Source organism: Trachypithecus francoisi, unplaced genomic scaffold (genome assembly GCF_009764315.1).
Source record: "Trachypithecus francoisi isolate TF-2019V2 unplaced genomic scaffold, Tfra_2.0 Lachesis_group3, whole genome shotgun sequence".
Lineage (NCBI taxonomy): Eukaryota > Metazoa > Chordata > Mammalia > Primates > Cercopithecidae > Trachypithecus > Trachypithecus francoisi.
Window position 1 is genome coordinate 134,852,023 of NW_022681468.1, and position 26,345 is coordinate 134,878,367.

At 38.7% G+C, this 26,345-nt stretch overlaps 1 long non-coding RNA gene across 1 annotated transcript in view; it reads right to left on the reverse strand.

Moving 5' to 3' along the window:
• Positions 1–276: 276 nt before the first annotated feature.
• The window catches only part of LOC117069219, a 33,638-nt gene continuing 7,569 nt past the window's right edge, over positions 277–26,345 (reverse strand). Inside the window, exon 2 of the long non-coding RNA XR_004431454.1 lies at positions 277–582. This is a non-coding gene — a long non-coding RNA (uncharacterized LOC117069219). The remainder of the gene's footprint in view (positions 583–26,345) is intronic.

Here is a 26,345-nt window from a genome sequence, read left to right on the forward strand (position 1 = left end):
GAAATATAATTTGCATCATTTATTTCTACTTGTATTTTGTTTAATGGAGTACATTTTTCTTTTTTAATTTTATTTTTTGAATATGTAAAACATTTACATGTTTCAAAACTAAAAACTGTATAAAAATATACTCGGAAATATTCTCATTTCTATCTCTTCCAACCTTCCCCTCATTTTTGTTAGTTTCTTTTCATAAAAATAAGATATATTTTGTATTTATATAACATATTAATATATATGTGTATATACATACACGCAAACATATGCACATATATATTTATATGCTTCTTCTTTATTTCTTATATAAAACATGGCACAGAGTGAAGAGAGGGTCATGTTCCCATTTCTACCCAGAACTCAGCTGTACTTGTTTCTTGAGGACTGGAAGGTTTGGACATATGGAGAATCAGCCAATGTAAATGAATAGTGGTGTTCTTCTGGGGTGGCTTCACAGGAGCTGATGTGGAAAAGGGGTGGAGTCAAAGCAGGACAGACCAACATGGCTCAGGGACTGGAGCGCCAAACTTGACTGGTTATCTTGAAGAGGACTGTTATCTGACTCTCAGACCTGGAGTTTAATCTCTGCAAAGATAGAAACTATGTTTGCCTCTGTATCCCCAGCTCTTAGCACAGTATATCTTTTGAATGAATAACAGAATAAAAGGAGGCATATGCTATGATTTTTGTGGTATAAAAAGAATGTAATTTTATTTTATGACCTATAAGCTAGTGAGGGCCAGGACATTTGGGATACAATGGTCTTAGATAGGGTTTTCTAGGAACTGACTCAAGGGCAAGGTTTGTGTGCAAGTGATTTATTGTACCAGTTCTCCCAGGGGAGACTGGCAGGGGAGTAGGGAAAGAAAGACGGGGAAGGAGTGGGAACCACTTAAGGATATGATTTCATGCGAGGTCCCACAGGGGGAAGCTTCAACTTGATCTCGCTGGGAACCATAGAGGTTAAGTTAATCCTGGTGATGGGAGTGTCACTAGCTCTTACTCTTACTCCCAGACAAGGGAGCTGGACCTTCATACCCTACATTTGTCAATAATTGGTCAAGGGCTGCTTCAGGGGAAAGTAAATTTCCAGGTACTTCTGGCTGTAGTTGAGTGCAGGTAAGTGTCTAATATTGTCTGCTACAAATTTTAGCTCTAGTTTAAAATGGAGTTATTTTCCTAAGCGACATTTTATAAGAAGAGCCATAAACATTGAATTTAACCAACTATAAATGATAGCTCTATATTTAGTAAAACTTTCTAAAGTATGTTTAAACCACATGTCCAAGTAACCACATAAATGTGTATTTCAGAGGATGCCTATCATTGTGTGCCATACAAAGTTCTTTCTAATTCCTGCTTTATTTCTTCTGCAATAAATCAGCATTCACCTTCATTAAGGACATCATATTCATAAGACGTTCTCTCTGAGGAGAATTTTATTTTGCAGGGGAATTAGGACAACTTAGTAGGTTTTGAAAAACAGAGATTTCTGTTTGGTTGTCCTATTCTCATTGCTGATTTCCCTGCAGAAAAGAGGCAGCTAAGATTGCACACTGGTTCTTCAGATTGCCTTGGTAACAGCCTTTCCATTTCCTTGAGCTGCCATCCCATTAGCAGTGATAGCTTCACCTTTTTCCTAGACATGACTCAAACAGATCCACCTTCAAACTGCATGAGTCATTGGACTTGCACTGACTTTTCTTATTCTTTGCTCCCACCACGTACCATTGCTTTCCAGCATCACACGGACACCAAATTCAAGGAGAATTTAGCCCATAAGGTCTCTAAATCAAAACTTTCCTCTCAGCCACAAATTCTGTATTTGCCCATAACAGGGGATCACAATCTCTTCCTTAAAGGACTAAAATGTACTAAGTGCTGAAGCCGTTTCCTCCTGCAAACCAACGTAATAGAGCTTACCTCTCCCAGTGAAACTTGTTCTTTGAAATAGTCCTCTTGGGAGACCATTTATTTATTCCAAGTAATTTAGAAACTCACCTTTTGGACTCGTATAAAATGTCATAGGTAGGGTTTTCTGGAAGCAGATGCTTCCAGCAGAGTTTGGGGTAACAGATGAATTATTAGGGCTCAGCACCTGTGAAGGGAAGGGGAAGCAGGATTGGGCAGAAGGAGAGGTTAAACTGTGGTGCCAGTCTGACCAAGCTTCGGCCAACCTGGGGCAGGCAGCTGTGGGCAAGTATTGCTTGTTAGGGTACCTTGCTTTGGACCAAATGGCTGTGCCTGTATAGCCTCCTTGCCCAGTCACTGGAAGTTGGCTGTCCTGGAATGGCATGACCTCGGGTGAGACAGCTCTCTACAGCTGAACTAGACCCTGGAGCAGCTGACAGCTGGAAGCTGTCTTGCTGATCACAGGCTCCATGCTGGACACCAGATCCTTCTATGAAGGGGGATTTGGGTTAGGGGACATATGTTCATGCCTAGCGTGTAGAACCAGTTATAAATTCAATGAAAAACTCAACCTTACTACAATACTGTTAGGTGGCATGCTCAGTTTTACAGAATGTTAGAACTGAGAGGCTTATAGAGATTTTCTGGCCTAACCCTCACCCGACCCTCATCTTTTACAGCTGCCTGACTTTTCCCTCAGGACCACTGCACTGAAAGCTAGAAGGTGGCATGACGCCTTCCTGTATTCTAGCCTCCTCAGCCCTCCACCATCCTCTCCTCACCTGTAAGGGGCCCAAGTGGCTTCACAGGCTCACAGGTATTTTTCTGATTTAGAATGGTATTAGAAGGAACAACACCTTAAGGGAAACTGAGAAGGAAGGTAAAAATTGGGAGGAAAAGACTTCCCTGGGGTTTTAACCATAATGTGTGAGTATTATCCAGAAAAGCCTAGATCACCGCCCAAAAGCTGACTAGTAAATGGAGGACTACAAAGGCTTCAGCAAAAGATCTTCTGCCTTTCTACCTGTTGAATCTCTTGAAAAAATTATGTAGAGATTTGATTGGGAACTTAAGAAAAAAAGTCTTAAAGGACCTCCTTGACTGGTATTAACGGCCAGATCTATGGCCAGATGACCTCCGACCTCCCTTCTCTCAATGGAGAAACTGTGTGGTGGTTCCTTCATTCATTCATTGAGAGTTTTATTGAGTGCCTTCTATGTGCTAGGCCCCATGCCAAGCTCAGGGGAGAGAGTGGAGAGCTGTAATAAGGCACAAAGTTGTTCACAGCCAAAGTTGGCTGAAGACTTCAACCAGTGCTCCCAGCTGTTTCCCTCTGATTTTGACATGTCTTTCTAGGCTGTGCTAAACCTATTAATTTACATGAAGGTGTTCTAAAGCTGTGGCAGTTTTATCTTCCTTTTTAAGCATTCCACTTCTGCTCTAACATCAGTGTGAGTGAAGCAAAAGGCTGGCTTTCATTGTCAGTTTTCCTCCCTCTATTTTTCCCCGTTTCTGCTTCTCTCTCCTTCCTTTGCTATTGGGGTTCATAAGCCAGGGGTCTTAGGAACGACTGTAGTGTGGGCCCTCTGGAGAGGGAAGGGTAGTGAAAGGAAAAAGAGAATTGAGGGAAGCCTTGGGGCTCCCATCAGGAAACTGGTGAACTGATGAAGTCCACTAAGTCCATTTATAGTAATAGCTAACATTTGTTTAACACCAACCATGTGCTCACCACATATATTAACTCTCAGGAAAGCTTACTGTTGGAAGGGACAGTTAAGGAGGAGTTTATGCTCACTCAGGCTGAGGGTGAGCCTGGGGAAGGGAGAGAAATTTAACCAAAGTTTGGTTAATAGATGTTTTGCTTCTATTGCTTATAGGGAACAAGACAGTTCAGCTAATCATGTGTAAGACAAAATTTGGATATTTGGAGTGTCCATGTCTGGCTAAGGCACATGGGGAAGCGTGTTTCTCTTTAGAAGAGAACACAAAAGAGTGGGGAGATGTCTTTAATCACCCCTGTTTTCCAGGAGCACAGGTCTCAGGTAAAATTCAACACTCCAGTTTCTACAGTAGTAGAAATGGGAACAACTTTATATAATAATACTATTTACTGTAACTAACAAATCCTCCAATAGTTCAAACACATTTGAAGTTGATTTATCACTTATTTAAAGTCCAGCATGGGTGTCCCTGATTGATTGGTGGTTCTCCTTCAAATATTGATTCAGAAACTCAGGATCCTTGTATTCTGTGGTTCCACCATTTTCAGCATGAGCTTGCTAAGGTCATCTTGCTTATGTGCATCAAATTGGTGAAAGGGGTAACAGCATGGAGGATCAGGTGTTCATGGGCCAGGCCTGGAAATGGCACGCATCATTTCTATTCACATTTTATTGGCTAGGACACGGTCACTGGACCACACCAAAATGTGAGGAAAGGTGGGAAATAAGGCCCAGCTGTGTGTTCAGGAAAAAGAAACGAGTTTGGTGAACAGGTGGCCAATTCCTCACACGACCTCAATGTCTGTCATTTACACTGCAAATTTAATGGTTAAATAAATAATAGGTCAATATGCAGCTTTTCAAAAAGAGACAAAGTTTTGTGTACTGATATAGAATAATTTCTAAAATGCTTTAAATATGAAAAATTAGTACAGAAGAGTTTTATAGCAAGTTAGGGTATGTTCTCCCCCACACACAAACCAGATCACACCCTAAGAAAAAGATTCACAAGCATCCTATGCATAGGGTACCTCTGGAAGAATTCACAAGAAACTTGCGTCAGTGATTGCCTTTTCACTTATTAAGGATTAAGTATTTGTTCTTCTGACACATGGACACAGAGAAGGGAACAAAACAGAGCAAGGCCTGTCAGTGGGGTGTGGGTAAGGGGTGGAGGAGAGCATTAGGACAAATAGCTAATGCATGCGGGTCTTAAAACCTAGATAATGGGTTGATAGGTGCAGCAAACCACCAAGGCACATGTACACCTATGTAACCAACCTGCACATTCTGCACATGCATCCTGTAACTTCAAGTAAAATAAAATAAAAAGAAAAAAAGAAAAAAAAGTATTAGTTCTTCTGAAATTGTTCTATTCTCTCCTGAGAATTACTAGGCATAGTTTCCATGATGGGTTTTTCTTTTTATCTTTATGACTCAGCTCTCATAGCTTTGCATTAATTCCTAGGTTTTCTTCTGACACCCTCTTGGTTTTTAGTAGCAAGTGCTTTTAATCAGGTTACGAAGTCTTTTGCTAAACATTCTTTAGTCTTTGTGAGATATCTCTAGTAAGCAATATTGAAATGATGGACCTGTCAGGAAACAAAATCTGGGCAGTGCAATCCCATTCTTTGGCATTAAATAGACTCTTACTGGCTAGCCAGCTTAAAATAGCCCCCAAATCACTCTTCACTCAGTTACCTTGTTTGATTTTCATTGTAATACTTACTGCTAAAAACATGTGTTTCCTAATTATCCATCTCCCCCAGCAGAGTGTAAGATACATGTGTAAGTGGACCTGCTGTGTCCATTGTAATGGTGTCATGTGCTTAGGAGAATGCCATGCATCTGATGGTAGCTCAATAAGAGCTGCATGTGTGTATGAATCTCCTTAGCTTATTGCTTACTTTATATTTATCTTTCTTTCTAAGCTCACACTCATATTGCTTTTTAAATTAACCAGTTTGCTACTCAGGATTTCAAGGCACTTTGTCCATGGCTTTATCATGGCGATGACCTCATTGTACTGCAATTGTTAGTTTACGTGTTTGTCTCTCATATGTGAGCTTCTCAAGGGTGGCATTCTCACCTAGTCAATCACTGTATCTTCCGTTCTTGGTACACAATAGATAAATGAAAGCCCTAAGGAAATGTTATGGATTTCTTAAAATTATAATAAATAATGACTTTGAAGAATCTCCATACTTCTAATTGTTTGCATGAGAATCTTTATTGCCTGTTGATTTGTTATTTGGCATTAAATAAAGGAGTGTATTAGTCTGTTCTCACACTGCTAATAAAGACATACCTAAGACTGGGTAATTTATAAAGGAAAGAGGTTTAATGGACTCGCAGTTCCACATGGCTGGGGAGGTCTCACAATCCTGGCTGAAGGTGAATGAGGAGCAAAGTCATGTCTTACATGGCTGCAGGCAAGAGGGTGTGTGTAGGGGAACTCCCCTTCATATAACCATTAGATCTCATGAGACTTATTCACTATCATAAGAACAGCATGGGAAAGATCTGCCCTCATGATTCAGTTACCTCCCACTGGGTCCCTCCTACAACATGTGGGAATTATGGGAACTACAATTAAAGATGAGATTTGGGTGGGGACACAGCCAAATATCATTTTGCCCCGGCCCCTCCCAAATCTCATGCCCTCACATTTCAAAACCAATCATGCCTTCCCAACAGTCCCCCAAAGTCTTAACTCATTTCAGCATTAACTCAAAACTTGACAGCACAAGTCTCATCTGAGACAAGGCAAGTCCCTTCCGCCTATGAGCCTGTAAAACCAAAAGCAAGTTAGTTACTTCCTATATACAATGGGGGTACAGGCATTGTGCAAATACACTCATTCCAAATGAGAGAAATTGGCCAAAACAAAGGGGCCACAGACCCCATGCATCTAATAGGGCAGTCATTAAACCTTAAAGTTCCAAAATGATCTTCTTTGACTCTATGTCTCAAGTCATGCTGACGCAGGAGGTGGGCTCCCATGGCCTTGGGCAGCTCTACCCCTGTGATTTTGCAGGGTACATACATCCTGGCTGCTTTCACAGTCTGGTGTTGAGTGTCTGCAGCTTTTGCAGGCACGTGGTTCAAGCCGTTGGTGGATCCAACATTCTGGAGTCTGGAGGACGGTGGCCCGCTTCTCATGGTTCCACTAAGCAGTGCCCCAGTGGGAATTTTGTGTGGGGACTATAACCCTGCATTTCCCTTCTGCACTGCCTTAGCAGAGGTTCTCCACAAGGAGGAGTAAAAAAGGTACTTTTCAAGAATACAGAGGCCGGGCGCGGTGTCTCAAGCCTGAAATCCCAGCACTTTGGGAGGCCGAGACGGGCGGATCACGAGGTGAGGAGATCGAGACCATCCTGGCTAACACAGTGAAACCCCGTCTCTACTAAAAAATACAAAAAACTAGCCGGGCGTAGTGGCGGGTGCCTGTAGTCCCAGCTGCTCGGGAGGCTGAGGCAGGAGAATGGTGTAAACCTGGGAGGCGGAGCTTGCAGTGAGCTGAGATCCGGCCACTGCACTCCAGCCTGGGCGACAGAGCGAGACTCCGTCTCAAAAAAAAAAAAAAAAAAAAAAAAAAGAATACAGAGATAGTTAAATGCAGATTATGTTAAGAAAACAAACTAGAGAGGGAAAAAAAGCTTCAGAGAACCAAGAAAGTAGAATTAAAAGTGAAGAAGCTTGTTGATGAATCTAGATGAGGAATTCTAGTGCATAATTTGAATCTAAGGAGGACACAGACAATAGCTGTTTAGTGGAAAAACTTCGGAATAGTCCACAAAAGTTCCAGTGATAGAAATCCACTGTGAGGCCAGGCGCGGTGGCTCAAGCCTGTAATCCCAGCACTTTGGGAGGCCGAGACGGGCGGATCACAAGGTCAGGAGATCGAGACCATCCTGGCGAACACAGTGAAACCCCGTCTCTACTAAAAATACAAAAAACTAGCCGGGCGAGGTGGCGGGCGCCTGTAGTCCCAGCTACTCGGGAGGCTGAGGCAGGAGAATGGCGGGAACCCGGGAGGCGGAGCTTGCCGTGAGCTGAGATCTGGCCACTGCACTCCAGCCTGGCGACAGAGCAGACTCAGCCTCAAAAAAAAAAAAAAAAAAAAAAGAAATCCACTGTGAGAGTGTGGTTGAATCCTCTGTGCCCTCAGCATAGCAACATGTGAAAACAAGGTGAATTCAATTCTTCAGCTGAAGTGTGAGATGGTTATTCAATATTCAAACTCAAGGAGAATGTGTTTTGATAAAAAACCAGAAGGGTACTACTCATAGGGAAAAAAGATATTTTTGGTCTTTAGTCTGATCTCAGCTCTTTGGTCTAGCTGTGGAGGTCAACTAATAAAAATTCCAATATGTGTTTGGAGAAAAATTCTGGATTTCTTTAAGCACTGCTAAGCTGCCCTTGGTGGGGGGGCGGGGGTGGGGGGATGGGGGGGGTTGGGATTGGGGGTTGAGGTTGTTTCCAAAAAATTTCATTGATTTAGCAGAATAAAGTATAATTTTAATGATTATTTTCTAGACTTGCAGCTTTCCTGAGAATTGTAAAACATCAGTTAATTTTTTAACTGCAATAACATTTTAATTTTACTGAATTAGATAAGACAACAGAAGATTAAGTTAATTTTGAAAACATTTCATAAACTATAAAAACTGTGCTTATGCTAGTAGCTATTATTATAATTATAATTACCTTTGTTCTGCTGGTAAACTTGAGGAAGGCAGTAGGGAGTTAGGAGAAACAGACATTCTCTTTCAGTTGAATTAAACAGACTTGTTTCAACCTCATGTCTGACTAAAGAACATGGTTGGTTCCTGAATTGGTGGAGACTGACTCACTGAAGCGATTCCTGCAGAGCCTCTGGACTGTAAGCTGTCATATCATGGATGACAGCCAGGATATTGGGTCTATTTCAAAGTGACTCAGTGGGCCAGGGAACCATTAATATATTCATCACCACAGGTATTAGTTATATGTCACTACTGAGAAACTGCAGAGTGTTATTGTTTATTCTTTTGTTTGTTTAATCAAATGTTGTCTTTTAAAATTTTATTTGTACTCATGTGTTTGTTTTCTTCATAGGTAGACACTTTTGTTTCTGAAAAATCTTCCAAATTTTACATAATTTGTAAACTAGGTAATAAAAATGAAATCTAATTAGAAAAAAGGTGAAAGACATAGAGAGACATTTCACCAAAGAGAATATGCAGTTGGCAAATAAGCATGTGGGAAGATGTTCAACATCATTAGCCATTGGGGAAATACAAATTAAAACTACAATGAGATATTATTACACAGCTATCAGAATAGCTGATATAAAAAATAGTGTCCACGGGGAGGGGAACAATACACACCTGTCGGGAGTGAGGGGCGGGAGAGCATTGGGACAAATAGCTAATGCTTTTGGAGCTTAAAACCTAGGTGATGGGTTGATAGTTGCAGCAAACCACCATGACACGTGGATACCTATGTAACAAACCTGAAGGTTCTGCACATGTATCCCAGAACTTATGTCAACATGCTAGAGAAGATGTGGAGAAACTGGATCACTTATTGTTGATAGAAATGTAAAATGGTGCAATACACTGAATTTAGAGTCAGGTAAAAATTTGTATATGAATGTTTACAGCAACAATTGGTTAAAAATTGTTTTTAAATTTTCATTTGTGGTAAAGTTCACACAGCATAAAATTTATGATCTTAACCGTTTTTAGGTGTGTAGTTCAGTAGTGTTAAGTATAGCCATACTGTTGTGCAACTAATCTTTATGGGATTCATCCTACAAAACTGAAACTCTATCAAACAACAATTCCCTATTTCCCCCTCTTCTCCAATCCCTGGCAAACTCCATTCTTGTTGTTTACATGAATTTGACTACTTTGGATACCTCGTATAGTGAAATCATACAGTATTTGTATTTTTATGACAGGCTTACTTCACTTAGCGCAGTGTTCTCAAGGTTCAGACACACTGTAGGATTTGTCAGTTTCTTTCCTTTATAAGGATAATCTTCCGTTGTACGTACATAACACATTTTGCTTATCCGTTCGTCTGTTGATGCACACTTGGCTTGCTTCCAACTCTTGGCTGTTGTCAACAATGTTGCCATGAACATGCATATACAAATATCTCTTCCAGTCTCAGAGGTAAAATTGCGAGGTCATATGGTCATTCTATTTATAATTTTTTGAGGAGCTGCCATACTGTTTTCCATAGCAGCTGCACCATTTTACGTTTCTGCCAACAATGCACAAGGGTTCCAGTTTCTCCACATCCTTATTATTAAGTAAAAAATACTTATTTTTTTTTTGTTCTTTTGTTAGTGACTATCTAATGGGTGTGAGGTGGTATCTCTTTGTGGTTTTGACTTGCATTTACCTAATGATTTGTGATGTTGAGCATCTTTTCATGGGCTTGTTGGTCCTTTGTATATCATCTTTGGAGAAATACCTATTTAAGACCTTTGCTCATTTTAAAATTGGGTTGATTTTATTGTTACTGAATTGTAAGAGTTCTGTATATATTCTGGATATTAACCTTTTATCAGATATATTATTTACAAATATTTTGTTTTATTTCATAGGTTACCTTTTTGCTCTATTATATTCCTTGATGCACAGAAATCTTAAATTTTGGTGTAGTTCAATTTGTCTGTTTTTACTTTTGTTGTCTGTGGTTTTGGTAACATATTCAAGAAAACTTCGCCAAATCCAATGACATGAGTTTCCCCTTCTGTTTTTTTTCTTTCTAAGAGTTTTATAGTTTTAGCTCTTACATTTAGGTCTTTGATTCATTTGGAGTTAACTTTTTATATGTGGTGTAAGGTAAGAATTCAACTTCACCTTTTTTTTTTTTTTTTTCATGTGGCTGTCTAGTATTCCCAACATCATTTGTTGAAGAGGCTGTCTTTTCCCAGTGAGTGGTCATTTGGAGATATTCCTGGTTCATTGAGAAGTAATTTTTGCTCGAAACCTAGATATTTTCATAAGATTCTAGATCTTATTTAAACTTTCTGTTATGACTAGCTTCTCAGACACTGCTCCAGCAGGGGAAGGGGAGGTCACTAACTAGTTGCTATCAGGTACAGGTAAAATTTCTAACCCACCTGGCCTCTGTTGACACCAAAGGTACGGGACTCTTTGTAACTGCTGGACGGGAGTGAGAGTTCTAGCTCTCCATGTGGTCTGCACTGACACTTTGGTGAGAGTGATCTCATTACTGGTGGGTGTTGGTGAAAGTCCTGATTCTCTGCCAGGCCTCCTCTGACACCTCCCCACCAGGAAGGGAAGGATGTCTCCTTGCTGCTGAGTGAGTTGGAAGTCTAGGCTCCTCATATGGTTTCCACCAATATTGTGGGGAGGCCTCATTACCGGCTGTCAGGAATCCAGCTCCCTCACTGGATACCATTCTGTCAGAGATGCTGGGACACCTTATTACAGCCTTGTTAGGTTAGAAGTCTAGGCTGCCTACTTAGCCTGTGCTAGCATGGGTGGGGTAGGACCATAGCTTTTATTTAAAATTTTTAAAAAAATTTTTCCATAAGTTTTTGGGGTACAGGTGGTATTCGGTTACATGAGTAAGTTCTTCAGTGGTGATTTGTGAGATTTTGGTACAGCCATCACCTGAGCAGTATTCACTGTACCATATTTGTAGTCTTTTATTCCTCATCCCCTCCCACTCTTCCCCCCAAGTCCCCCAAAGTCCATTGTATCATTCTTATGCCTTTGCGTCCTCATAGCTTAGCTCCTACATATCAGTGAGAACATAAGATATTTGGTTTTCCATTCCTGAGTTAGTTGACTTACTAATCTCATCCAGGTCTCTAATCTCATCCAGGTCACTGCAAATGCTGTTAATTCATTCCTTTTTATGGCTGTGATATCTATATCTATATCTATATGTATATTGATATCGATATATATCTATATCTATATGTATATCTATATCTATATAACAGTTTCTTTATCCACTTGTTGATTGATGGGTATTTGGGTTGGTTCCACAATTTTGCAATTGTGAATTGTGCTGTTATAAACATGCATGTGCAAGTATCTTTTTTGAATAATGACTTCTTTTCCTCTGAGTACAGTGCATCCATGCCACATCTACTTGTTTAAAATTTTTTTGAGTATGGCCATTCTTGCAGGAGTAAGATGGTATCACATTGTGGTTTTGATTTGAATTTCCCTAATCCATTAGTGATGTTGAGCATTTTTTCATATGTTTTTTGGCCATTTCTATATCTTCTTTTGATAATTGTCTATCCATGTCCTTAGCCCACTTTTTGATGGGATTGTTGGCTTTTTCTTACTGATTTGTTTGAGTTTGTTGTAGTTTCTGGATATTAGTCCTTTGTCAGATGTATAGATTGTAAAAATTTTCTCCCACTCTGTGGGTTGTCTGTTTACTCTGCTGACTGTTCCTTTTGCGGGGGGCGGAGGGGGGAGTGTAAAAGCTCTTTAGTTTAATTAGGTCTCAGCTATTAATCTTTGTTTTTATTGCATTTGCTTTTGGGTTCTTGGTCATGAAATCCTTGCCTAAGCCAATGTCTAGAATGGTTTTTCCAGTGTTATCTTCTGGAATTTTTATAGTATCCGATCTTAGGTTTAAGATCTTAATCCATCTTGAGTTGATTTTTGTATTAGGTGAGAGATTAGGATCCAGTTTCATTCTCCTACATGTGGTTTGCCAGTTATCCAGCACCATTTGTTGAAAAGGTGTCCTTTCCCCATTTGATGTTTTTGTTTGCTTTGTTGATAGATCAGTTGCTGTAGGTATTTGGGTTTATTTCTGGGTTCTCTATTCTGTTCCATTGGTCTATATGCCTATTTTTATACCAGTACCATGCTGTTATGGTGACGATGGCCTTATAGTATAGTTTGAAATTAAGTAGTGTGATGCCTCCAGATTTGTTCTTTTTGCTTTGGCTATGTGGACTCTTTTCTGGTTCCATATGAATTTTAGAATTGTTTTTTTCTAATTCTGTGAAGAATGATGGTGATATTTTGGTGGGGATTCATTTAATTTGTAGATTGCTTTTGGCAGTATTGCCCATCCATTAGCATGGAATGTGTTTCCATTTGTTTGTGTTATCTGTCATTTCTTTCAGCAGTGTTTTGTAATTTTTCTTGTAGAGGTCTTTTGACTCTTTTGTTAGGTACATTCCTAAGTCTTTGATTTTTTTTGCAGCTATTATAAAAAGGGTTGAGATCTTGATTTAATTCTCTGCTTAGTTGTTGTTGGCATGTAGAAGAACTACTGATTTGTGTATCCGGAAAGTTTGCTGAATTCTTTTATCAGTTCTAGGAGCTTTCTGGAGGAGTCCTTAGGATTTTCAAGGTAAATGATCATATTGTCAGCAAACAGCGACAGGTTGATTTTCTCTTTACCGATTTGAATACCCTTTATGTGTTTCTCTTGTCTGAATGCTGTGGCTAGGACTTCCAGTACTATGATGAGGAGTGATGAGAGTGGGCATCCTTGTCTTGTCCCAGTCCTTAGAGGGAATGCTTTCACGTTTTGCCCATTCAATATTATGTTGGCTGTGGGTTTTTCATAGATGGCTTTTATTACATTAAGGTATGTCCCTTGTATGCCGATTTTGCGGAGGGTTTTAATCATAAAGGGATGCTGGATTTTGTTGAATGCCTTTTCTGCATCTATTGAGATGATCATATGATTTTTGTTTTTAATTCTGTTTATGTGGTGTATCATATTTATTGACTTGTGTATATTAAACCATCCCTAGATCCCTGATATGAAATCCACTTGATCATGGTAGATTATCTTTTTGATATGTTGTTGGATTTGGTTAGCTAGTATTTTGTTCAAGATTTTAGCATCTATGTTAATCAAGGATACTGGTCTGTAGTTTTCTTTTTTGGTTGTGTCCTTTCCTGGTTTTTGTATTAGGGTGATGCTGGCTTCATAGAATTAATTAGGGAGGGCTTCTTCTTTGTCTATCATGTGGAATGGTGTCAAAAGGATTGGGACCAATTCTTCTTTGAATGTCTAGTAGAATTCTGCTGTGAATCCGTCTGGTCCTTAACTTTTGTGTTGTTGTTGTTGGTAATTTTTAAATTAGCATTTCAATCTCATTGCTTGTTATTGGTCTATTCAGGGTATCTGATTCTTCCTGATTTAAGCTAGGAGGGCTGTATTTTTCCAGGAATTTATCCATCTCTTCTGGGTTTTCTAGTTTATGTGCATAAAGGTGTTCATAGTAGCCTTAAATGATCTTTTGTATTTCAGTGGCATCAGTTGTAATATTTAATCTATCTTGAATTGATTTTTGTATTAGGTGAGAGAATAGGATCCAGTTTTCATTCTCCTACATGTGATTTGCCAGTTATCCCAGCACCATTGTGTCCTGTTTTGTTTCTTACGTTATTGGGATTTTCTCTCTCCTTTTCTTGGTTAATCTTGCTAATGGTCTATCAATTTTATTTATCTTTTCAAAGAACCAGCTGTAGTTTCATTTATCTTTTGTATTTTTTTGTTTGTTTGTTTCAGTTTCATTTAGTTCTGCTCTGATGTTGGTTATTTCCTTTCTTCTGCTGTGTTTGGGTTTGGTTTCTTTTTGTTTCTCCAGTTCCTTGAGGTGTGACCTTAGATTGGCTATTTATGCCCTTTCAGACTTTTTGATGTAGGTATTTAGGGCTATGAACGAAATTTCGCCTTAGCAACCGCCTTTGCTGTATCCCAGAGCTTTTGATAGGTTGTGTCATTATTGTCATTCAGTCTGAAGAATTTTTAAATTTCCATGTTGATTTCATTTTTTACCCAATGCTCATTCAGGAGCAGGTTATTTATTTTCCATGTATTTACATGGCTTTGAAGGTTCCTTTTGGAGTTGATTTCCAGCTTTATTCTACTGTGATCTGAGAGAGTGCATGATATAATTTCAATTTTCTTAAATTTACTGAGGCTCATTTTTATGGCCTATCATATGGTCTGTCTTACAGAAAGTTCCAGGAGCATAGCTTTTTTTTCTTTTCTCCCTGTGGTGTTTGGTTGGAATAGAGCAATTATCGTCTAAAAGTTTTCTGTGTCACTAAACTGACTCCTGTTCTTTTGGCTACGTTCTTTTTTTTTTTTGGTTTATACCCATTGACATTTCTGGGTGGCTAGATTCTTTAACTCCAATTCTGGGATATATATGATCCAAAACAACCCAGGGAACCCACCACTCTATCATTCTTTGGCTTCCAAGGTCTTTATCTTATCCATCTTCCCTAATTTTCAGTCTGCTTAGACTTCTTTTTTATATAATATCCTTGGTATTTTGTCGTACTTAGTGCAAGGAATAGGAAAGTGTACATCTACTCCATGTTTTGGGAAGTGAAAGTGGCCACCTTCACTTTCTGATGGTAATAACTTTTTTTTCACTGTATCCACTTAACTCTTAGCATAGCGATCAGAACTATGTTTGTGAAATTATATTTTGTTTATTTCAGATTGTGCTGGGCAACGGGGAATGGATAATGCTGGGTAACTAGGCCCAAATAACACGAACATTTCAGGGGGAGCATTCTGACTCCAAGAGGTAGTTGGCTGCAGCATCTCTAGATCCTGGACACATAACATCTCATTATAGAACAGGCGCCACATGGTTTGAATAAGAGTTTGATGTTTAACAATAAAGGTAGTTATGAACTGGGATATTTGAAATATGCTGTGTGGAAAACTGAGTGAATACAAGCCTTCTTCTTAGACGGCAGGCCCCAAGAGCCTGAGACATTTCAAGGGAAAAATAGCACACCCTCTAATCAGAATGGGAGGGCATGGAGCTAGAAGATTGTTCAAAGACAGACCAAAATTACATGGATAAAGCACAGCACTTAGAACATGTAAAATAAAAAAAAATTGCCTGTCTGAGAGCATACTGAAGAAAGCATTCCTATAGCCAGGTACTCTCTAGGTCTAGTGGCATGAAGGTCTCTAATGATTATGGCTATTCCTTTTGGCATATCTCCACTCTACTGATTCTTTTTTTTTTTTTTTTTTTTTTTGAGGCAGTGTCTCGCTCTGTGGCCCGGACTGGAGTGCAGTGGCCAGATCTCAGCTCACTGCAAGCTCTGCCTCCCGGGTTTACGCCATTCTCCTGCCTCAGCCTCCCGAGTAGCTGGGACTACAGGCGCCCGCCACCTCGCCCGGCTACTTTTTTTTTGTATTTTTAGTAGAGACGGGGTTTCACCGTGTTAGCCAGGATGGTCTCGATCTCCTGACCTCGTGATCCGCCCGTCTCGGCCTCCCAAAGTGCTGGGATTACAGGCTTGAGCCACCGCGCCCAGCCACTCTACTGATTTCTAGACAAATAATTGGACTCTATTTTGAACCCTAACCTATGTACTGAATGTCGTTTTTGAAACCATCTTTATTGAGGTATTGCACACGTTTAAAGAATACCACTTGACAAGTTTTGACATATATATCCACCCATGAAAGCATCACCATAATTAAGATATCGTATACATCCATTACCCCCAACCATCTCCTTGTATCCCTTTAATTCCTTCCTTTTGTTTTTCCTCTCCGCTTCCCCATACCCCCAATAAGCATTGATCTGCTTTCTGTTACCATAGACTAGTTTGCATTTTCCAGAATTTTGTAAAAATGACATTACAGAGTATGTATTCTTTTTTTTTTGGTCTGGTTTCTTGTACTCAGCATGATTATTTTGAGATTTATCCATGTCGTTTTGTATAATAAAGTTTATCACTTTTTGTTGCTGAGAATATTCCATTTTATGGATATACCACAATTTTATTATCCATTCATTTGTTGATTTACATTTGAGTTGTTTACAATCTATGGCTTTTGTGAATATAGCTGCTATGAACAGTCTCACACAAGTCTTTGTATGGACATATGTTTTTATTTCTCTTGGGAAAAAACCTAAAAGTGGAATGAACAACTTATATGGTAGGTATATGTTTAACTTCTAAGGAAACTGTTATCAGTATTCTTAATTTTAGACATTCTAATAAATGTGTAATGGTATCTTGTAGTCCTAAGTTTGCATTTCCTTAATGACTAATGATGTTGAACATATTTTTATGTGCTTGTCATCCATATATATATTTTTATGAAATGTTTGTGCCGATCTTTTGACCATTTAAATAATTAGATTTTTTTTCTTCCTATTGAGTTTTGGGTTTTGAAATACACTATAGATGTGAGTTCCTGATTAGATACAAATAATTTGCAAATACTGTTTTGAAAATGTTTTCTTCTAGTCTTTGGTGTGTCTTTTCATTCTCTTGAAAATATCTTCTGAAGAACAGAAACTCTTGATTTTTATGTATTTCAGTTTGACTTTTTGTCTTTTTTTTGAGACAGGGCTTCACTCCTGTTGCTCAGGCTGGAGCGCAGTGGCGCAATTTCGGCTCACTGTAACCTCTGCCGCCTGGCTCAAGCGATCCTCCCACCTCAGTCTCCCAAGTAGCTGGTATTACAGGCATGTGCCACTGTGCCTGGCTAATTTTTCTCTTTTTTGTAGAGATGGAGTTTCGCCATGTTGCCGAGGCTGGTCTAGAACACCTGGGCTCAATCCATCTGCTTGCCTTGGCCTCCCAAAGAGCTAGGATTACAGGCATGAGACATTGAACCCAGCCTATGATTTTTAAATAAATGTTTCTGTTTGTATCATATCGAAGAATCATTGCCTAACTCAAGGTCAAAAGGTATTTGCCTATGTTTTCTTCTACAAGTTTTATAGTTTTAGGTTTACATTTTAGGTCCATGACCCATATTGAGTTAATTTTTGAATATGATGAGAGGTGTGGATCAAAGTTCATTATTATTAATTTTTTTGCAAATAGCCATCCAATTGTTATAGCACCATTTCTTGAAATGACCCCCTTTCCCATTGCATTGCCTTTGCGCTCTTGTGAAAAATTAGTCATCCATCTATGTGTGGGTCTATTTTTCAGACTCTCCATTCTGTTTCACTGGTCTTTTTGTCAATCACAGCACTAATACAACACTGACGTGATAATTGTAGAATTATAGGTAATTCTATAATAAATCTTGAAGGCAAGTAATGGAAACCCTTTAACTTTATTCTTTTTCTACAGTAGAAATTGACAAGCTGATTCTAAAATTTTTATTAGAATGTAATGGACTGAGAATAGGCTTGTTTTGAGAAAGAACAAAATTGGAGGACATCTTAATAATAATATTTTTTTGGATCCTTGACCACAGTATTTTTTTCTATTTATTTTGGTCTTTAATTTTTCTCAGCTAGTTTTATAATTTTAGTATACAGGTCTTATGTGTGATTTGTCAGATTTGTCATAAGTATTTTATATTTTTTGATGCTATTTTAAATGGCATTGGTTCTTAATATTTCAACTTCCAATTTGTTGGTGATATATAGAAATGTAATGGATTTTTATATATGTACCTTGTACTCTTTAACCTTACAGGACTATTGGTCTGTAGGTTTCTTTCTTTCTTTTTTTTAGTATAGAATTTGTGTGACATTGCGCTGGTATTAGGGTAATATCGCTAATCACTAAGGACATGTGGGCTGAAAAACTACCTATTGGGTACTGTGCTTACTACCTGGTGCAATATACTCATGTAACAAACTTACACATGTACCCACTCTATCAAAAATAACAGTTGAAATTCAGAAGGAAAAAAAATCAACTGGGAAGTTTTTCTTCCTATTCAGTTTACTGGAAGAGTTTTTATAGAATAACGTGCAGGTTTGTTACATATCTATACTTGTGCCTTGTTGGTGTGCTGCACCCATCAACTCGTCAGCACCCATCAACGTGTCATTTACATCAGGCATAACTCCCAATGCAATCCCTCCCCCCTCCCCCCTCCCCATGATAGGCCCCGGTGTGTGATGTTCCCCTTCCCGAGTCCAAGTGATCTCATTGTTCAGTTCCCACCTATGAGTGAGAACATGCGGTGTTTGGTTTTCTGTTCTTGCGATAGTTTGCTGAGAATGATGGTTTCCAGCTGCATCCATGTCCCTACAAAGGACACAAACTCGTCTTTTTTTTATGGCTGCATAGTATTACATGGTGTGTATGTGCCACATTTTCTTAATCCAGTCTGTCACTGATGGACATTTGGGTTGATTCCAAGTCTTTGCTATTGTGAATAGTGCCGCAATAAACATACGTGTGCATGTGTCTTTGTAGTAGAGTAATTTATAATCCTTTGGGTATATACCCAGTAGTGGGATGGCTGGGTCATATGGTACATCTAGTTCTAGATCCTTGAGGAATCGCCATACTGTTTTCCATAATGGTTGAACTAGTTTACAATCCCACCAACAGTGTAAAAGTGTTCCTATTTCTCCACATCCTCTCCAACATCTATTGTTTCCTGACTTCTTAATGATTGCCATTCTAACTGGTGTGAGATGGTATCTCATTGTGGTTTTGATTTGCATTTCTCTGATGGCGAGTGATGACGAGCATTTTTTCATGTGTCTGTTGGCTGTATGGATGTCTTCTTTTGAGAAATGTCTGTTCATATCCTTTGCCCACTTTTTGATGGGGTTGTTTGTTTTTTTCTTGTATATTTGTTTGAGTTCTTTGTAGATTCTGGATATTAGCCCTTTGTCAGATGAGTAGGTTGCAAAAATTTTCTCCCATTCTGTAGGTTGCCTGTTCACTCTGATGGTAGTTTCTTTTGCTGTGCAAAAGCTCTTTAGTTTAATGAGATCCCATTTGTCAATTTTGGCTTTTGCTGCCGTTGCTTTTGGTGTTTTAGACATGAAGTCCTTGCCCATGCCTATGTCCTGAATGGTACTACCTAGATTTTCTTCTAGGGTTTTTATGGTATTAGGTCTAACATTTAAGTCTCTAATCCATCTTGAATTAATTTTCGTATAAGGGGTAAGGAAAGGATCCAGTTTCAGCTTTCTACTTGTGGCTAGCCAATTTTCCCAGCACCATTTATTAAATAGGGAATCCTTTCCCCATTTCTTGTTTTTGTCAGGTTTGTCAAAGATCAGATGGCTGTAGATGTGTGGTATTATTTCTGAGGACTCTGTTCTGTTCCATTGGTCTATATCTCTGTTTTGGTACCAGTACCATGCTGTTTTGGTTACTGTAGCCTTGTAGTATAGTTTGAAGTCAGGTAACGTGATGCCTCCAGCTTTGTTCTTTTGACTTAGGATTGTCTTGGCAATGCGGGCTCTTTTTTGGTTCCATATGAACTTTAAAGCAGTTTTTTCTAATTCTGTGAAGAAACTCATTGGTAGCTTGATGGGGATGGCATTGAATCTATAAATTACCTTGGGCAGTATGGCCATTTTCATGATATTGATTCTTCCTATCTATGAGCATGGTATGTTCTTCCATTTGTTTGTGTCCTCTTTTATTTCACTGAGCAGTGGTTTGTAGTTCTCCTTGAAGAGTTCCTTTACATCCCTTGTAAGTTGGATTCCTAGGTATTTTATTCTCTTTGAAGCAATTGTGAATGGAAGTTCATTCATGATTTGGCTCTCTGTTTGTTACTGGTGTATAAGAATGCTTGTGATTTTTGCACATTAATTTTGTATACTGAGACTTTGCTGAAGTTGCTTATCAGCTTAAGGAGATTTTGGGCTGAGACAATGGGGTTTTCTAAATATACAATCATGTCATCTGCAAACAGAGACAATTTGACTTCTTCTTTTCCTAACTGAATACCCTTGATTTCTTTCTCTTGCCTGATTGCCCTAGCCAGAACTTCCAAGACTATGTTGAATAGGAGTGGTGAGAGAGGGCATCTCTGTCTTGTGCCAGTTTTCAAAGGGAATTTTTCCAGTTTTTGCCCATTCAGTATGATATTGGCTGTGGGTTTGTCATAAATAGCTCTTATTATTTTGAGATACGTTCCATCAATACCGAATTTATTGAGCGTTTTTAGCATGAAGGGCTGTTGAATTTTGTCAAAAGCCTTTTCTGCATCTATTGAGATAGTCATGTGGTTTTTGTCTTTACCATTATGTAATGTCCTTCTTTGTCTCTTTTCATCTTTGATGGTTTAAAGTCTGTTTTTTCAGAGACTAGTATTGCAACCCCTGCTTTTTTTTGTTCTCCATTTGCTTGGTAGATCTTCCTCCATCCCTTTATTTTGAGCCTATGTATATCTCTGCATGTGAGATGGATCTCCTGAATACAGCATACTGATGGGTCTTGACTCTTTATCCAGTTTGCCAGTCTGTGTCTTTTAATTGGAGCATTTAGTCCATTTACATTTAATGTTAATATTGTTATGTGTGAATTTGATCCTGCCATTATGATATTAACTGGTTATTTTGCTTGTTAGTTGATGCAGTTTCTTCCTAGCCTCTATGGTCTTTACATTTTGGCATGTTTTTGAAATGGCTGGTACTGGTTGTTCCTTTCCATGTTTAGTGCTTCCTTCAGGGTCTCTTGTAAGGCAGGCCTGGTGGTGACAAAATCTCTAAGCATTTGCTTATCTATAAAGGATTTTATTTCTCCTTCACTGATGAAACTTAGTTTGGCTGGATATGAAATTCTGGGTTGAAAATTCTTTTCTTTAAGAATGTTGAATATTGGCCCCCACTCTCTTCTGGCTTGTAGAGTTTCTGCTGAGAGATCTGCTGTTAGTCTGATGGTCTTCCCTTTGTAGGTAACCCGACCTTTCTCTCTGGCTGCCCTTAAGATTTTTTCCTTCATTTGAACTTTGGTGAATCTGGCAATTATGTGTCTTGGAGTTGCTCTTCTGGAGGAGTATCTTTGTGGCGTTCTCTGTATTTCCTGAATTTGAATGTTGGCCTGCCCTACTACGTTGGGGAAGTTCTCCTGGATGATATCCTGAAGAGTGTTTTCCAACTTGGTTCCATTTTCCCCTTCACTTTCAGGCACCCCAATTGGATGTAGATTTGGTCTTTTTACATAATCCCATACTTCTTGCAGGCTTTGTTCATTTCTTTTTCTTCTTTTTTCTTTTGGTTTCTCTTCTCACTTCATTTCATTCATTTGATCCTCAATCACTGATACTCTTTCTTCCAGTTGATCAAGTCAGTTACTGAAGCTTGTGCATTTGTCACGTATTTCTCGTGTCATGGTTTTCATCTCTGTCAGTTCGTTTATGGCCTTCTCTGCATTAATTATTCTAGTTATCAATTCTTCCACTCTTTTTTCAAGATTTTTAGTTTCTTTGCACTGGATATGTAATTCCTCCTTTAGCTCTGAGAAGTCTGATGGACTGAAGCCTTCTTCTCTCGTCTCGTCAACGCCATTCTCCGTCCAGCTTTGATCCGTTGCTGGCGATGAGCTGTGTTCCTTTGCAGGGGGAGATGTGCTCTTATGTTTTGAATTTCCAGCTTTTCTGCCCTGCTTTTTCCCCATCTTTGTGGTTTTATCTGCCTCTGGTCTTTGATGATGGTGACGTACTGATGGGGTTTTGGTATAGGTGTCCTTCCTGTTTGTTAGTTTTCCTTCTAACAGTCAGGACCCTCAGCTGTAGGTCTGTTGGAGATTGCTTGAGGTCCACTCCAGACCCTGTTTGCCTGGGTATCAGCAGCAGAGGTTGCAGAAGATAGAATATTGCTGAACAGCGAGTATACCTGTCTGATTCTTCCTTTGGAAGCTTCCTCTCAGGGGTGTACTCCACTGTGTGAGGTGTGGGGTGTCGGTCTGCCCCTAGTGGGGGATGTCTCCCAGTTAGGCTACTCAGGGGTCAGGGACCCACTTGAGCAGGCAGTCTGTCTTTCTCAGATCTCAACTTCCATGTTTGGAGATCCACTGCTCTCTTCAAAGCTGTCAGACAGAGTCGTTTGCGTCTGCAGAGGTTTCTGCTGCTTTTTTTTTGTTGTTGTTGTTGCTGTTGTTGTTTAGCTGTGCCCTGTCCCCAGAGGTGAAGTCTACAGAGACAGGCAGGCCTCCTTGAGCTGCTGTGAGCTCCACCCAGTTCGAGCTTCCCAGCGGCTTTGTTTACCTACTTAAGCCTCAGGAATGGCGGGCTCCCCTCCGCCAGCCTCGCTGCTGCCTTGCTGTTAGATTGCAGACTGCTGTGCTAGCAATGAGGGAGGCTCCGTGGGGTGGGACCCTCCCGGCCAGATGTGGGATATAATCTCCTGGTGTGCCCGTTTGCTAAGACCCTTGGTAAAGCACAGTATTGGGGTGGGAGTTACCCGATTTTCCAGGTGTTGTGTGTCTCAGTTCCCCTGGCTAGGAAAAGGGATTCCCTTCCCCCTTGCGCTTCCCAGGTGAGGCAATGCCTCGCCCTGCTTCAGGTCTTGCTGGTCGGGCTGCAGCAGCTGACCAGCACCGATTGTCTGGCACTCCCTAGTGAGATGAACCCAGTACCTCAGTTGAAAATGCAGAAATCACCCGTCTTCTGTGTCGCTGGCTCTGGGAGCTGGAGACTGGAGCTGTTCCTATTTGGTCATCTTGCTCCGCCCCAAGAATGTCGATATCTTTTCTTTATTAAACTTTTAGTAAAATTCACTAATGAAAAGATAAGAGGCTGGATTTTCTTTGTGAAATGTTTTAAACTTCAATTTCTTTATTACAGGGCTATTCATGTTATATATTTCTTCTTGAGTGAGCTGTGGTAGTTTGTGTCTTTCAAGGAATTTGTCCATTTAATTTTCATGGTCGAATTTATTGGCATAAATTTTAAAACTCCCCTGTTATTCTTTTCATTGTTATAGAATTGGTAGTAGTTACCTTTCATATTTCTGCTTCTAGTAACTTCTATTTTCTCTCTTTGATCACTTTGGCTAGACGCCTATTGTTTTATTGATTTTCTCAAAGAATCAACCTTGATTTCAATGACTTTTCTCTACTGTGTTTCTGCTTTGTATTTCACTGATTTCTGCTGTGCCTTTCTTTAAAAATTTTTATTTATAAACTTATAAATAAACTTAGGGTATACCACATGATGTTATGAGACAGTACTGTTACAGATAGTAAAAAAAGGTTACTATGGTGAAGCAAATAAAAATACCCGTCGTCTCACATAGTTATACTTTTAGTGTTTGTGGCAAGAGCAGCTAAAAATCTAATCATTTAGCATGAATCTCAAATAAAGTACACTTTTATTACTTATAGTTCTTATGTTGTACCTTAGATTTCTATCTTGTTTATCCTATATATCTGATACTTTATATCCTCTGACCTGTATTTCTTCATTTAGGCCCATTGCACCTCTTTCCCCCTCACCTCTGGCAATCATTACTTTGTTCTGTATCTCTGTATATTTGAAAAAAGGAATTTTGGCTCCATATCTAAGTGACATCATGCAACATTTTTCTTTTTGTGTTTGGCTTATTTTGCTTAGAATAGCATCCTCCAAGCTCATCTGTGGGGCAATATTTTGTTCTTTTATAGGGATATATATATAGATGGATATTATATATGGATATCTATATGGATAATATATATGTGGATATCTATATGGAGATATATATGGATATTATATATATGGATATATGTGTGTGTATGTATGTGTATGTGTATATATTCACACATATATGTATGAATAAAGAAATTGTGATATATGTCTATTGAGAAACAGATTGTTTTCATTTCTTAGCTATTGTGAATAATGCTGCTGTAAACATGAGAGTGCAAATATCTTTACAAGGTGATTTCATTTCCTTTGGATATACCCAGAAGTTGGATGGCTGCATATATGGTAGTCCTATTTTTAATTTCCTTAGCAAATCTCCATACTGTTTTCCATCATGGCTGTACCAATCTACATTTCCATCAACAGTGTGTAAGAGTTCCCTTTTCTTCATACATTTGCCAACGTTTGTTATGTTTTGTCTTTTTGGTAATAGCCATCCTAATGGGTGTGAGATGACATCTCACAGTGATTTTGATTTCCATTTCTCTGATGATTAATGGTATTATCTGGTCTGATAGTTAGTATTTCATTTATCTGCCTAATTAGAGTTTAATTTGCTCTTTCCTTTCCAGTTTTTTAGGTGAAAACTGAAGTAATTGATTTAGATCTTTCTTCTTTTCTAACATTGGTATTTAGTGCTATAAAATTCCCAGTAACTATTGCTTTATCTGCTTCCCACACATTTTAATATGTAGTATTTTTATTTGTATTTAGTTAAAAATATTTTCTGATTTCGCTTTTAATTTTTGTTTGGCCTATGATGGGTTATTTAGAAGTGTGTTATTTAATTTCCAAATATATATAGATTTCCCAGATATTTTTCTTTTCTGTTTTTTGAGACTAGGTCTTACTTTGTCACCCAGGCTGCAGTAGATTGGCATGATAATGGCTCACTGTAGCCTCCAAATGCTGGGTTCAAGCAGTCTTCCCACTGGAGCCTTCTGAGTAGCTGGGACTACAGGTAAATACTACCATGCCTGCCAATATTTTTTATTTTTATTTTTTGTAGAAAGAGGTCTTGTTAAGTTGCCCAGGCAGGTCAGGAACTCCCGGCCTCAAGCCGTTCTCCCCCTCAGCCTCCCAAGGCGTTGGTATTACAGATGTGAGCCACTGTGCCTGGCCCAGATATTTTTCTGTTTTTGATTTTTAATTTAAGTTCACTGTGGTCAGATAACATATATTCTATGACTTAAATGTTTTTAACTTTATTGGGCTTTGTTTTATGGCCCAGCTTGTGGTTTATCTTGGTAAATGTTCCTGTGCACTTGAGAAGAAGGTGTATTCTGCTGTTGTTGGGTAGAGAGTGTTCTATAAATGCCAGTCAGGTCAAGTTCAGTTGATCGTGTTTAAGTCTACCACATCCTTGCTGATTTTCTGTCTGCTTGTTAAATTATCGAGGGTAGGGTATTGAATCTCTGGCTGTAATTATGGGTTTGTCCATTTCTCCTTTTAGTTCATTTATTTTGTAGCTCTATTATTAGTTGTATAAACATTTAGAATATTCATGTTCTCTTAATGAATTGATCATGAATGGTCAATTGGTTATTGACCAATTAGTTAATCGGTCAGTTATCACTGGTCTTAGTGAATTGGTCTTAATGATAATTGGTCAATTATTACTGGTCTTAATGAATTGATCAATTATCATACAATTTATCATAACTGAATTGACCATTTATCATTATGTAATGGTCCTCTTCAGACTTGTTAATATTCTTTGTACTAAAATAGACTTTGTCTGATATTCAGTGTAACTACTACAGTTTTATTTTAAGTAGCGTTAGCATCATGTATCTTTTTATATACTTTTTTTTTGTATCTTTCTATTTAAAGTGTATTTCTTGCAGATAGCATAAAGTGGGTCTCTCTCTCTCTTTAAAGTCTAATTTGACTTCTTTACCAATAACTTGGAAAAGGAAAAAAATCTAACTCGACAATATCTGTTTTAAACTTACGGTATTTAAACCATTTATATTTAAGGTGATTATTGATATAGTTGGGTTTAAATTGATCCTCACACTATTTGATTTCTATTTGTGTCACACATTCTTTGTTCTCTTTTCACTTTTTCTTCCTTCTTCGGGATTAACAGATTTTTTGTAGTTCCAATTTATCTTCCCTTTTCATTTATTATACATTTTTGTTGTGTTATTTTAGTAGTTGCTTTATAATTTGTAATATATTCTTAATTTTTCAGTTTATACATGATACGATACCATTTTACCATATCATATATAGAATAAGAACTTACAAAATACATCCAGTTTCCTACCTAGTTTTTACAGTGTTATCATGTATTTTACTTCTACGTATTTTATAAACCCTACAATACATTTCTGTTGTTTTGCTTTACACAGT